Here is a 15,262-nt window from a genome sequence, read left to right on the forward strand (position 1 = left end):
TTGAAGTCTGCTGAACTTGGATAGCATTTTGAGAACAACCATGGCTATTTTCCATTCTAACAACCAACAAGGACTTGCATGAGAAGATTTCTTCTGGGGGATGCTGTGGGTAAGTACAGGGGAGTGGTTCCCATCCCCCTGAGGGGGATGGGAAAAACCTTGTTTTATCTCATGCTAACAGCAACCACTTGCTGAATATCAGGTGTAGCAATTTAGCACCACAGAGAGTGGGAAGGCCTGGAACGCTACTGGAGGGCACTGCGTGGAGGCGCTGGCGCAGACCTCTGGGTGCAGGGCTGTTGCAGGCAAGCTGATCTCATGAGCTGAAGAACGGGAATCCTGTAACATAGCGCTCAATGACAGGAGGTTACAGCCAGGCTGCTGAACAGCACACGATCGTGGTTTTCACAGTCCTATTTTGCATTTTACTGTTACTCCAAGAGGGTCCCCTGCCCTCCTCTGGCCTGGGCTGCCTGTTTTTGCTTTGTGCTAGAGATCACCACCTGCTCCAAGCCTAGCCCCACGTGCTGGGACTGTGGGTCCTGGGGGAAAGGACTGGCTCTGTGAGGGTGGGACATCCCAGTGCTGTTGACAAGCGTTTTGCAAGTTGTCCTGTATGCTGAATGTTGACCCAGCGTGGCAGGAGGAAGCAACATGTACATGTATACGTATGTCTGTATGTATACATTTCAGTGTTCCCTAACCCAGTTCCTCCAGCCAATCCTCTAAAGAGGGAAAACTAACAGCATTTGTTCACCTTTTTTTTTTTTTTTTTTCTTTTTTTGCAGGACACGAGGGCTGTGATTTCCGCAAAGGCTAATTCATTCTTTAAAATGTCAGCAATCCCAGTGGCCTCAGGTGGTGGAGGACAGGACTCAAGTTTTCCTTAAAATCCTAAATGGAAACTTTTGCTTTCTTCTCTTAAAAAAATAAAGGAACTGTATTTAGAGTGCAGATACTAAACTATATGGAACTTGAAGAGTGAGATATGGGGATAGTATGGTTTAAGGGCACTTCCAGATGCCAGGTATTGCCCTTTGCTTGCAGTCCTGAGCTAAGGTATGACATGTTCTTATTTCTTTTCTTACCCCTCAGGGCATGCTAGTAGTGGTACTCACATCAGACACCGATAGTGTATAGGGACAAGTGATGCAGAGGGGAGAGAAATGAAGGTCAGAGACTTAGAATATGGAGGGAAAATATCTAACCAGAGCTAACAGCTCTCATCAGGCATGACCAATAGACAATAAACTGGCTTCAGGAGAACTGTTCAGGCGTCATGGGAGCCAAATCACCAGACATAGGGTAAGAGTCAACTATTTAAATGGAAGAGTTGCTCATGCTTGAAACCTTCCTTGACCCTATGAGGGGAGTTGTTTTGCTGCCTTAAAAACCATATATATTTTTGTCTTTTTTTTCCTCCATGCTTCATATAGTGACTTCTTTGCAATATATGCCATGTAAGCAATTTTTCTTCCTCAGTGCCAGAGTATGAGCAAGCTGGCTGACCCTGCTAGGAAAGTAATTTTCAAATATGGCCTGTAATCATCAGTCTGTGGCTGGTAACTACCTAGCAGTATCAGACACTGTCCCTCACCCCTCTACACGCAGCCATTGATGGCTCACAGATGATGCCAAGGAGCTGGCAGACAGAGTTGGTAGAGAAAACTTTCCCCGCACCCTGGCTGAGTTCCAAGGACAGCAATACAGAGCAGTGGGTTCACTTACCAAATACTAGTACCAATTTGATCCGTGTCAGACATGGACATGCCACAATTGCCTTCCTTTTGCATTAGCTGGGGCTCAAAGCTGGGCTTTATGATTTCTGTGTCTCTTTTCTGTCATCTGAGGAGCAATGGATGATCCCAGATCTCAGAAACCTGCCAATGTTTTGAGCAAATGTGAACTGACAGAGTGAGTTCATACTGGGTCAGCGTTTCACTGCGTTTCTGAACTGGTATGAGGAGCTTTAAAAATCACTGAAGTGCAGCTTGAGATATTTGAAAGTGGAGCTCACAGCAGTCATTTTTGTTCCCATTTTACAAACAGAGCCAACAGGAAGACTCAAGCACTGTCTTAGCTCTAGCATGTGCTTTTTTTTTTTTTTTTTTTTTTTTTTTTTTGCAGGTGATAGGGAGGTAGCATTAACACTTGTGATGGGTGGTAATTTGACCCAGCCTGGCAGCCAGGATCAGAGGTGATGGCCCAGGGAGGCACCAACCCTCGCCTCTCCTGTGCCGTGTTACCCTGAGCGGTCACACGGACACTAGCTCTGGGCTACTGGAGAAAAGGCAGAGGCTTAAAACTGTCACTCAAAAGGTGGCTTCTGGAATGGTGAATAAAATCAGATGAAAGATGATGTCTTGTTTTCATTCCTTTACCCTTTCTTTGTATTTTTCAATAATGCAGTCGGCACTGGCAGGTTTGTGGTTACTGGCTGAAGGTGGATTTTCATGTAGTGAAATACATGATGCCTAGCACTAGCAGGGCTGAGAGCAAATACCTACTATTTCCCATCAGGGAAAGCTGACATTGGCATTCAGCACTCTGTCTGCCTTTGTAAGTGGAGGAGAGATTTTTTTCAGCACCACCAAAAGAGTGAGATTAACTGAACTAAAGCTTGGAGTGAAATATTGTGAGGGTGACTTGATCTAAGAAGCAGGCTAAAAGAATGAATTTTTTAAAAAATGCAACACAGGAAGGAACTAGCATGCTAGGTTGCAGTAGGAATGATGAATTAATAAGGATAGTCTCTCCATAATTTCAGTGAGCAGGGACAGGCAGGTAGGAGAGTGGAAGATGTGCACAGAAAAAGCAATATCCGTATCAGCCAAGATCAGGACACTTGCAAAGAAAAAAGTCAGCTAAGTTAAGGGAAAAAATCTACTAAGCTTGGCTTCTGCCATTTGTCATGCTGCTTGAGTGATTGTGTAGACGACTCGCTTTTGCCGAGCTCCTGTTAGGACACCATAGTTATAGGAATGAATTACTGCAGAAGGCCAGGATGGACTCTTTCAGAGGTCGTTATCAGAACTAGTTTCTCATCAATACACTACTTGATTGGAGGAAAAGACTCAAAATTGCAGGGCTTTGATTGCTGAGGGGGAAGCTTTGAACTGCTTCCTGCTGTTCTGTCATTTTGTGCTAACCCCAAATGGCCCTGTTAAATTGATGTCGTGTTTCCCATTCGCTGCCCACAAATCACTCTTCTCCTGTTAATATTGGAAACGTTTGCGCACGATAGGAACTGGAGTGGCTAAACAGTAAATCTCAAAGCCAGTAAAGAACTCAAAGCTTTTACCTAGTGATCTAGATGTTGACTTTTTTTACCTAGCACTTCAGAGTATTCTGTTGTGAACTTTATTAAAAAATATATATCCTCATGTCTACGTTGAGGAAATCTTTGCATGAATGCTGTGCCTAGATAGTTCAGCATGATGCAGGCTGGTTGCTGTGTGATAGCTAATTTCTTGTAGATAATCTGGAGAAAAACCAAAGGCGAAGAGAGATGCAGCTGCTTAGACAGTGGAACATCATCACTGATGCTGTGGGACTGGGTCGGCAATAAAAAAAGGCACAACAGCTCTGGTTTCTCAGGACAGTGAGTCTACGAGGGAGTCAGGAAGCTCTTTGGCCTGAAGGGTTAGCTGGCAATTGAGACCTAGAAAGGTGTTTTTTTCACTTCAGTGAGTGTCTATACAGTCTAACAGATACAGACACGCGTATACTCTTGCGTCCAGAGCTGGTTGTGCCTTATTTCTTCCATCAACAGCATTTTGCTTAGCTTCATCTGATAAGTGAACTTAAAAGATGCTGGACTCTGCACTGAGGTCAGTACATGGTCTGATTCCCTTTCATCCCTGCTCTGTTGAGGACACCCTGCACCTGTAGAAGCTGGTGGACAGCTGGACAGTAAATCCTAAAAGAAGACGAGGTGAGCCTGAGCTTATCTGTCTATGCTCTTTGCTAACAACGGACTTCACTAACAACGGTGGCAAAGTGCTTCGGCATGAACTGGAAGGACGGAGCTGGGATCTTGTAATCTATGGGGTTCGTGTGAGCAAAGAAGAAAAACCAACCCTTCTTCCACCAGCCTTCAAGCAGAGCTGCTGCCTTCATTCCTCTGCATCTCTCTTTCCCCTACTGCCAAAGCAGGAGGATGAAATCAAGCTCTTCTGTAAAGTGCCTTGATATCTGCTGATCAAAAATGATCTGTAGGCATCAGGTGTCAGGACAAGTGCAGTAAGGCCCCACTTTCCTCGGGCAGCCCAGAATGCAGGCACGTTCTGTCACCAAAAGATTTCCAGTACCCTTAAATGTCACTAAACTGAGAAAAGTATCGCTACTGAAAATCAGGATTAAAGTGGCCTCAGATGTAAATCCTTTCTAAAATCTTTGTGATGCTCAACTGCCTTAGTTCTAACAGTCCTATAAAAAAGAACTTATCAGCTAAAAATGTAAATAAAAATGCAAAATATCCCCAAAGCAAACATGTTACTGGCTTTTAAAACAAGTCCATTTAAATAATGTAAAAATATATTAAAGAAATGGAATCTCCTCAGGTTTATGCTTAAAGATGAATTAATGCAAATATCACAGGTTTATCCTATGCTATTCCCTCAGGAAGATTCACTAGGGAAGCAATTTGTTTCTTTTTAACTAAGACAGGAAGCTTTGAAGTCGGTGAGTTTTCTGTCTCTGCAAGTAGCCCATTTCATCTTGAGGAAAAGCATCAAATCTAAGTCGGAGTGAGCTGCTAACAAGTGAGTCTGTACATTATTTAAAGCTCTAGCAAGAAGAGGTCTTCCACAAGCTACCAGCTGGCAATGCAAAGGACATTGGAAAAGGCACAGAGAATTTCTGGATGAATTTTTTATCAGCTATTAATGATAGGCAGGCAACCCTGCAGAGGAAGTGTCACAAAAAAGGCCTCTATTAGTTTTTTTTTTTTAATGTATACTACAAGGCTAAGGGCTCTCATCGATCGCCTGGCGGTGGGAGCAGGAGAGGATCACTTCAGAGAGGACTGGTTGCTGGGAAAGCCACTGAGAACAGTTTTTTTCTCTGCTACAATCTCTGAGGTGATAGAGATGTTCACATACTCCTGCTCTGCTGGTATGACTTACTGCTCCCTTGACTGTGCTCGTGCATGTATTTCTGGGGCTGCGCCGTGACCGGATTAGGGGAATGACGGGTTTACTTTCAGCTTGGAACATTTTGCTAATTTGATGTACAGCACTCCCCTACGAATAGTTTTGTTGGCACCACTGAGCAGGCAATGCATTGTAACTGGTTGGGTACTGCCTCTTACAGAGAGTTTTCCTGCAGAAGAAATTTTTAAAAACTGTTGTCTGAAACTCTACAGCCATGGAATTCCTGGCAGAATCCACCTTCCTCTCAGAATTGTTCTTCAGAATCCAGTTTTCCCCTCTTTAATTGTAAAGCAGACCCTCAGCTATCAATCAGCACAGCTCCCCTGTGCTGAGTTACATCAGCTCTACCCAGTGCCAGCTTTTAGCCTGAAGACACTAGCCTTCGGGTATCAGCTGCAAAGAAAATCCCTTCCGTGTGAATGGCCTACAGAGCAATTCAGGGAGGTCAGTAAACTGCTGAAGATAGCTCAGAACAACAGCCAAAGGGGAAATATGAACTGTTTACTACAACTGGGTTTGCCCTGAAATCTACTGGTGCAGAATCCATAGCCAGCATGAATTAATTGCTCCTGATCACGTCCTATAGAATTCCCTCTGACTTCTCCTCGCTTCCCCTGATGACTTCTACTTGATGGCTATGGATTTGCAAAGCAAACTGTGGCAGTCGAGTAGACATTAACATTTTGGAACAGTGCTGAAAAATAGTGAATTGAATTGCCTTTGAAATTTTAAAAGTGCTGCTGGTTTATACTGACTTAAACTTGTGGTGTTTTATGGGCAGCACTGAATCATCTCATTATCACCCATGTACAGGGGAGAAGTATTAGCCCTATTTTACAATTCGAGAAATGAGGCACAGAATATCTGAGACAGTCCTGGAGATGACTCCAATACATGATGCAATCTTAGTTGCAAGAAGGCACTTGCCTTTTCGTTTTCCTTGTATCAGCTGCTACATCTCAAATTGGTTTTCCCAGCGTGCCACAGAATTTAGGTCAAGTTCCCAGTGGGGACTAGGCAGAGATGTGCAACATTTCTCCTGGTTTGTACCAACCCCTTTGCAGGAGAGGAGAGAAGAGGAGAGGTTGGCCTTGCTGTTTCAGAAGACATCACCTCTGCTCCTCCTCCGAAGGATGAGCAGAGGGCTGTAGCCAAGTTAATGACCTCTGCAAATGCACTGTAAAGGCAGCTTATGTGACGACCTGGAATTTGTATCTTCACTCAGGAAACGGGTTTTGGTGGTTGTTTTGATGACCTGCACGTGGTATAGATACTATACTGAGATAAATTCTTTCCTCAGATAGTACACACAAATGCTGGTGAAGTCTAGGAGAACTGGGCTAGTACCCGAGGACAGAAACTGGCTGCTTGTGTGCTTAGGGTACATTGAAAGCATTAGGAATGAGACATGAGAATAGAAGGGTAAATAAGCCTATTTACCATGTGGAAAAGAGCTGCCTTGCAGAGAGTTAGCTTCAAAACAGCTAGGTAAGGGCTGCAGTCTGTTGCCTCTCCCAGAATCACAGGCTCATCTGCCTTCTCTCCCCTCGTCAACCCAGGAGGCAACCCTGGGAAATACCTTAAAAGGACAGCTCTGCAGTAAGGAGCCCTCGTCCAAAGTGCCCTGTCAAGAAGGTCCTCTTTGTGTGAAGAGACAAAGATATGATTTGTGATATTCATGTAACAAATTGCAGTAAAAATAAAATAATTGCTCTAAGGAATATTATTATTTTTATGCTTCTGCAATTGAAAAGGACTAGGATTGAAGAGTTTGTAATGCTTACTGGAGAAGCTTCTAAAACAAATCAGAAGGAATTGAGGTTAAAAAGAGATACTGTACTGACACTGGTGTTCTCTTTTCTTTCTTAAAACCCGCCTGGTAATATAAGCCTGTGTAAGCAGCCAGCATAGCAGAGTGAACTGACTGTGAGCTCTGACTTTGCTTTTGCTTCTTTAATAACACAAGCTTTCAGTGCTACCACAAGAAGACCAGCTGGATTCAGGACTGAATTTTGGTAAGCTACAGAGAAAGCTGTTGCCTGGCTGGGAAGCCTGCGAAGGTGGAAAGGGGAAAGCAGGAAATTTCAGCAGTTCTACGTTTGAGTGCAGACTATGAGGAAAAATGAAGGCAGGCTCTTTTCAGACTAATTGCACTGAATCACTACAGAAGAAAATCACCTGCAAAAGGATTAGAGTTGAGGAAGGTGCAGAATATTACACGTAATCTTATATTCTAGAAGTAGGGTAGCAGATATGGAGCAAACTATGGGACAGGTTCAGGACTGAAAACAGTTTATAAAGCCTTAGATCATAGGATCTAGTGCAAACTCATCAGTGACTGAAGGTTGTTTCAAGTCCGAAATCTGCACAGCGTGATTTTGGTGGTGGCAGTTTGCCCTTCAATAGCTGGGGAGCCCTTATAACAACAGTGTAAGTGAGGCAGATGTGCAAAGCACAGATCCCCAGAAAAAATGGGTGGGAAAAGAGAACTCATTTCGCTTGCCAGAAGAGACCCCCCCAAAAAAAAAGAGATTATGGGAGTTGGTGGAAAAGAGTGACAGAGGGCCACAGCTGGGTGGAGGACCTTGTTAGCTGAAGCAGCACCCCCTGTAAGAAAGGCCCTGACATTGGAACTGGAAAAAAAAAATAAAAAAAAATAATAAAAACAAAAAACAAACCCCTCAGGTCTACATCTTAATAAGTGATTTCTAGAGGAGGTATGCGGCAAAAAGAGCTCAACAGAGCAGGGAGGCCCTGCTGGCCTGGGTGGCTGCAAGCCAGGAGCGGGGGTGTCGGGTCTGCACTTCTGCTGGAGAGTTATAAATAGAGGAATGCTGTGAAAAGGAAGGTGTAAGTCATGAAACGGTCAGGTTTTGTTTAATGTTTCTGAGGATTTAAAGCTAATCGCAAACTCAGTTTACACTCGCTATGCCTCCTCCCACCCCACACCTCCAGGATCGTCTAGTTTATAGCCTACCAGCTTCCCGTGCTTTTCGTGAGCGTGATGTACGTACGGGATTGGAGCAGTCTAATATCTCGGTAGCTCCAGAAGCCTGACAGTGTTTTAACACTGCCTCTCGCTCCAATAAATCAAAGCTTTCAGATCCACTGCCTACATACCCAATAAAAGTCCCATGGTAGGGAACGGCTGCTGTTTATGCATTTTTAGAGCCATGAATCTCCTGGATGGCATTCCTGCTGACTGGAATGCCTCGCAGCAGTTATATAATTGCAACTAAAAGTTTCTCTGGTTCACCAAATTACTGAACCGGAAGGGTTTGCTTACTAAGGAACCTGAGGGAAGAAACTGAAAAGGAGAAATCAAGGCGAGAGACTGTATAAACTGTTGGGCCGTGATCAGCATTTTGATTTTAGGTATTTGTCAAAGGAGGGGAGGGGGAACAAGTTGTGTGGAGAGAGTTTGGTGAATAATTAATCATGTATAATTTAGTCAATGAATTTTGCTGATTAGGGATTACCTAAAATGGAGTGTGTGTGTGTGTGTAAGTGCCATTCAACAGCTCTTTTTTGTGGTGAATAATTTTGGGGTTGTAACTTTATCCTGAGAAGTTCATGGGGGTATCTGATAGTTAAATACTGAGAAAGAAGGGAGTACGAGCACACAAAAAAGCAATCGCGCAAATGGTGAGCATACGGTCTCACTGACTTCTCAAGGTATCAGTTGGGGAAAGCTTGTTTGATTTGATCTTTCATCACTGCCTGTGTTTCACAGAGGTGACCTTAAATCTTGGGGGCGATGAAATTTAAGGCGTCTCATATATTTCTCCTGGATAAGCTCAGCTTTCGGGGATCTGAATAGCTGTCTGCCTGCACGTGATTACGTGTATGAAAATGCTTGTCTGCAGATCTTGTGTGGACAACTAAGCCTATTTCATTGACTTATGAACGCTGTTACCCTTATCCCTCCCCTACCGCTTTGTTACCCTGATGTGCTCCTCCCGGACTGCATTAGAGTTTATCCCAAAAGGCCAGGTTTCCCCTTAAATATTGGCCGTGGAGACTAAGCATCATCTTCCAGTAACAATCTTCAGTATTAACTTCCAAGTCTTTGAGGAAAAAACTGTTATTATTCGTTTATTTGTCTTCTCTCCTTGTGAAACTGTGGGCAGATTTTAAATTCATGGCTTTTTTTCTCTTTCTCTTTCTTTTTTTTCTTTTTTTTTTTTTTTTTTTTTAATCTCAGACACCTGCAGTTGAAGGTAAAAAGAAGGGGGGAAGGGAGCATGCAGTAAGCGTGTTTCTTTAGGGTTTGTTTTTTTTTTTTTTTTTTTTTTTTTTTTTTTTTGCCGTGCAGCTTTCTCGTGCTGGGTTCACACTCCAAGAAGCACAACCAGCCTTTCAGAAAACCGTGTGCTGTGCTCAGCTTCTGTGCGTGTGTTTGCAGTTCACAAGCAGATTGCTAATGCTTTTTTGTTGCTGTTTTTTCCTTTCAATGCTTTCTGTTGCAGAACCTTGTTCTTGACAGTTTAGTCACTTGGAATTTGAGGTGGAAATATCCAGGCAAAGAGATCAAGTGGAAAGGCACAAAAATCAGCAGCACAAATTGGACTGTTTGCAAAAGCATGAAATAACTTAGCTGGGAGGCAGCTGACCCCCTTTCTTGCTGCTGAAATATGTAGGTACTTTTAATAACTCTTTAGACCCCAACTCTTTCAGCTCTTCCTAATAATCTCCATAATCTTCACCTAGGAATGCCAGGGAGCGGTTTGTGGTAGTAGTGTGCGTGACATGGAGAAAAGCAAAGCTGCTTGACAGCGCGTCAAAGGCTTGTGCCACCGAGGTTTTAAGCAGCCATTGCTGAATCTTTCATGCTTGAAACAGTGATGAAAAGCAATTGTCAGCTGTGAAACCAAAATTATATCTTTTTTTTTTGTCTTCATTGGAAAACATGACCCAGCCTAGCACAGTTCACTTACCAACTGCAGGTGCTCCATCAGGATTTAAGAAGCAGAGAGCCGGAGGGTGAGTGTGGGAGGAGGAAGGGGGAGAATGTTAAAAAAATAAAAATCAAGCAGGTCAATGTCCAAATATTACATTTTGATTATCTTCATAGAAACAAATGTAACATAATGTAGCTGCCCTCTGGATTTCCAAGGGGAATACTCCATGTCAAGCAGCTGAAATGGAAGCTAAATGTTACTGAAGGCTTTACCTCCCCAGCAATACAGCTCTAGCTCCCAGGTAACTTCTCTAGCTATAAATAAAATGATCCTTAAAGACAGATGCTGAGAAACAGTAGTTTGGGGGTGGTTTTGCTTGTCTTCTCTACTGCAGCCTTAGAAAAAAACCTTACTTGCTTGCAATGCTTCGGTGTCGTCCGTTGTTTGGCTGTGGAGTCAGTGATGAAGATGACAATAAGCCACTTTATCCTGAAAATCTAAACGCTTGCTTTAGACGAGACGTGTTCCCCTCCCTGGCTAGAGAGGGCAGCCCCATGCCAGAGCCTTGCAGAGTCTGGAGGAAGAGAGTAGTCTTAAGCAGCTGGCTAGGTGCTCGCTGTCCTCTCAGGGTTAACTTCTGCCGGAAAAAAGCACGAAAAGAGGCACGAAAAAGCCTCCCTGCGGCATCACCCAGCTTCCTTGCTCAGGAGGCTCCCTGAACGTGCTTCCTGTGAGACCTGGGCCTCTGAAGCCCTGCTTTTCTGCTGAGCCTTCGGGGAGTGTGGATCTTGGATGCTAGGCAGAAGAAAACAGCTTGTTGCTGCTGATAGCTATTCCCAAGGGCAGTCTCCCTGCGGCGGGAGTGTGCGGCACGGCACGGGGAGAAACCAAGGGGTAAAGCAGCACGACAGAAATAGAAGCCAGCAGCTGGTATTGTTTCGCTTGTGCATCTGTATTGTAACATTTTATGCGATTAAATTGTTCCACAAGGTAGCTGTAGCTAAGTTATAAAAAGTCTCATAAATGTTCCAGCTGATAACTAGCAGAATGTGAGACACAACAGATACTCTAATATATGCTCTCATCTGTTGTGAAAAATTGTTTAATTCACTTAGGTTTGCTTAAGAGAGGCTTTCAACTAAAGGCTTGGTCATCATATCCTCTAATTTTGTTGCATTTATTGGCCTAATTCCTAATGCCTGATCACCTAAGAACTTTGCATGTTCGACATTTCAAGGCAGAGCACTGCTGACCCTCATGGCTTGAACCTTCTCTAATTATACAAATGAACTAACAAAGTGATCTTTCCTATAATGATGCTCCTTTTATCTCCATAGCTGTTCCAGGAAAGCACCATAACTTACGACAACTTAAGCACCCTTCTTATTTCTGCAAATATACTATGCCTTCATGTTATAAGTTTGTTTTCAGTCTCAATTTTTTTTTTCCTTTGGTAAGCTTTTGTTGAAGGTGTCTCTGACCTTTCTTTTGTCTTGCAAGAAGGCTTATTTTTAGAGATGCCCTACTTCTGCAGCACTGAAGACTGGAAAGCGCAGCCTGCTGCATCTGCTCTTAGTGAGAAATAGGTTTTCCCTATCAGCACAACTCTATGTACCTTGTATATGAATCCGCCACATCAGAATGCAAGGAGGCAACATGCTTCAATGAGTAAAAGGGCTGGGGGAGTAGAAGGGGAAGCATCCACAAGAAAGCTGCCCCTCAGAAGCTGATACAAGTTTAGCGCTCTGGGTCTTTAAGGACCTTGCATCCTCCCCTCCCTGAGGACGCTGCATCCGGAGAGCTACCTGCCACCCCTGTTTCCCCCTCGGCAAAATGAAGTTGCTTCCCAAGTGGCAGAACATCTTTCAGATGCTTGGGGAAAAAAATGGACTCTACCTTGTTCTTGGTGGAAGTAATAAACTGTGGGATGGTGCATTCCTCACAGCTGGTCTCCTCTTCCTCGGGGCTGGGTCTTGTTCCAGTGGAAATCAGGGTGAGAGCAGGGGGCAGGCAGAGCAGGAAAGTACGCCTACAGGTTTGATCCAACCGAACTTTGAGTTGGGGTGTTGCTGTGAATATCCCAATACTACTGGATACCAGCGATACCAACCCTATAAGGCTAAATACTGAAAGCCATTCAACAGTGACCAAAGAGGGAAGAAAAAAAGAAAAAAAAAAGAAAAAACAAAAGAATGAGTGCAGGTTCACCCTGCTGATGTTCTGGTTGCAGTCAGTTCGGTGGGGCTGGGGTGCGATGTTTCGGCTCTAGCTCTCCCTCCTGGCTGCTCCCGTGGGAGCTCCTTATTCACCGTGGGCTGCGTCTGCCTCAGCAAGTCCGGCGACACGGTCGGAGAGGGTCTGCGGGGTGAGACAGCTGCTGCTGGGGATCTCGGCTCTCTGCTCTCGGCGTGTTAAGTGGGGCTGCTCCCACGCGTGCAGTGTCCATTCGCCTTCGGGACGTGCTGGCTGCTCTGCTGGAGCATGTACGAAAAAAACTCCTGCTGATTTAGTCTCTGCTAAAAATTGCTTTCTTTATGAATACTTTTCCTTTTTGAGAAGAGCTTCATCAAAAAATGTTCAAGTTTCAGGAGAAAACTGAACCCATTTTTCCTTTTTTTTTTTTCCTCACTGAACTCTCATGCAAAAAGCCTTTGTTTTTCTGTCCTGTGCTAACAAAAATGTGAAAATAAAATAACATAATAGAATTTCTGCATGGTATGGTGCCTGCTAACACTATCAATATCCAAATTCAGTAGGATGCTCAGACTGTCTTTCTCATTCAATAGTCTACATTTTCTGCTGATTCTGAAATCCTGCTAATTTCACAGGAATAAACTTACAGCCCTGTGATTTTTCTACTTTTACACCTTTTCACACCACAGGTCAGTACAAGGTGGTTAAATAAATGTGCAGAACACCTCATAATAAGAAGAGTTGAGGTAATCTCCCTAATCAGTTTTTTTTCCTAGTGTCTGATTGTTGTCTTAAGTCCTGAAAAGGAAGAAGTTTGCTTTCCCTACCAGTATATTTCTTTCTTTCTCTCTTTTTTTTTTTTTTTTTTTTTTTTTTTTAACATTAGCTATTATAACTCTGACTGTTGTTACCCCTATAAAATCCAGTCCTTTCAATTTGGCTAAGTTCTTGGCCTCAATTACATTGCTGTAATGAATTTCACATAGAGTTTTTCCCTCCAGCTTTATCTAAAGATGAAAAATACCTTCAAATAAATCTCAGTTTAAATTTTTTTTTTTCATTTAAGAAAAATGAAAGGAAAATCCCAAGCTGGAGTCTTCCTGTCCCACCTTTTCAAATAAAATCATCTCCAGGAGGAGGCCTACTTTGGAAAGTGTCATCTAGACAGATAAAAGCTTTGAAAAGCTATTGGAGCTTCTAATAGAAAATAGTTGCTATACTTAGACAAACAAAAATAGATATCAAAGAAGGAGCTTCCTTCTTGAAGACCTCATCATGTAAATTGTGAAATGAGGGTAGGAAGAAAAAGCATGCCCCTGTTACTGTTATATCAAATTCCAGGTTAATGCTCTACAAGAGAATAATAAGGAAAATTAAAGAGGATAAAGAGACATTGGAAGCTCCGTGTTGCATAGACTTATGGATTTTCTAACAGAGTATCCTCTCTTTTAGCAGAGCTTGTTTTAACTGTATCAGAAGCTGGTTTGAGAAACTTTAGAGTAGACAGCTTATAGAAAAATGTGCCTACACAGAGTTTCTTGCCTTCTAGCCCTCCTAGTACAGAGCTTGTTTTGTGCTGTTCCACCTGTTATATTAAAAATACATGTGCACATGAACACATATACACCCCTCTCCCTCAGTGCTTTGATTTACAGTACATGCTGATGGCTTTTTTAACACTTCTTTGGAAGCCTGCTAAGTTGTTGACCTGAGTGTTACGTTATGGCACAAGCTCCTCAGGCTAATAGTACACTGTTGAAAAGATCTTCAGTCATCTTTAAATCTGGTACCTTTCATTTTATTGAGTGCCTTCTAGTTATTGTAGCAGAGAATGACTAGAGATGTTCGCATGACCTTCATGAAATTTTCATATTTGTATCTATTTCCAAGCCATTTTAAGAAATCTTTGTTCCTGACACTATACGTTTTTGTATCTTGAGTATTTCAACTACTCATTGGAATATGCTATTAGCTAAACTACGAATCTGAAATCTTACCAAGGGGTAGGGAGGGAATAAAACAAATCTAATTTAGCCATGTCAGAGGGAAACACTGTCCTCAAGCTCACGTCTGATGGAAAAGCCCCGAGTTTCAGAGCTGCAGATGGATGATTCTAGCCCAGAATGATTTCACCTAGCTGAAAACGGAGTTAAGTGTTTGTCAATTTTATCTGAACTGCTAGGTTTTCTGGGAAATAGTACTCCAGGTTTTCATAAGCCTGGAGACATTTTTGTCATTTCAACCTTGTTTAGTTTATTATATCCTGCCAGCCGTGTCTAGATAAACTGTAATGAAGGTTGCTGCCTCCATTATAAGCCCACATCTACTCTATCAACATGCCTTCAGTACCTTGACCATTATAAAAGCCCTAAAATTTGATCTGCCATTGATGATAGGCAAGTTTCAATTTGTGGTTGCTAGCCTGCAAAAATGATCTACAAATGGCATGTTGCAGGCTGTTATTTTCTATCCTGCCAGATGGTTTGGAAGTCCACCCTCTTCTCTTCACTGTGAAGGTCATTCCTTCAGATCTGAAATTACTATTGCTCTAACTAACATGGGCAACTATACCAGGAAGCTTAATTTAGAAGAAAGTATAGCCAGTAGAGTGAAGTTGCACGTCCGCTTCTTTTGACAAAAATGTTAATTTCTCCCTGAGCCAGAGATCAAGACTGGTTCTTAAGAGAACGATGTATTTGAGAATATGAATATCCTTCTGTGCTGTTCATACTGGTGGGTCAGTCCCCAAACGACTCCTGATTTATTTTTAATAGGAAATATTCTCCCCTTTGCTCCATTCCTGCCTTACCTTCTTTAAAGCAGCAAAGTGCTCACATCTACCTTTTTATAGCTGTTACTTTCACCACCTTTCTTGAACTGTAACTATTCAATATTACTCATCCATATGTCCCAGTATTGATGACTCTGGTTCTTAAAAAGCATGAGTAACAGTAGTAAGCTAGCTGATTAAACTGAGAAAAAGAGCTACCTTGAGGATTTGACCCAAGTGCCCTT

Source organism: Rhea pennata, chromosome 3 (genome assembly GCF_028389875.1).
Source record: "Rhea pennata isolate bPtePen1 chromosome 3, bPtePen1.pri, whole genome shotgun sequence".
Lineage (NCBI taxonomy): Eukaryota > Metazoa > Chordata > Aves > Rheiformes > Rheidae > Rhea > Rhea pennata.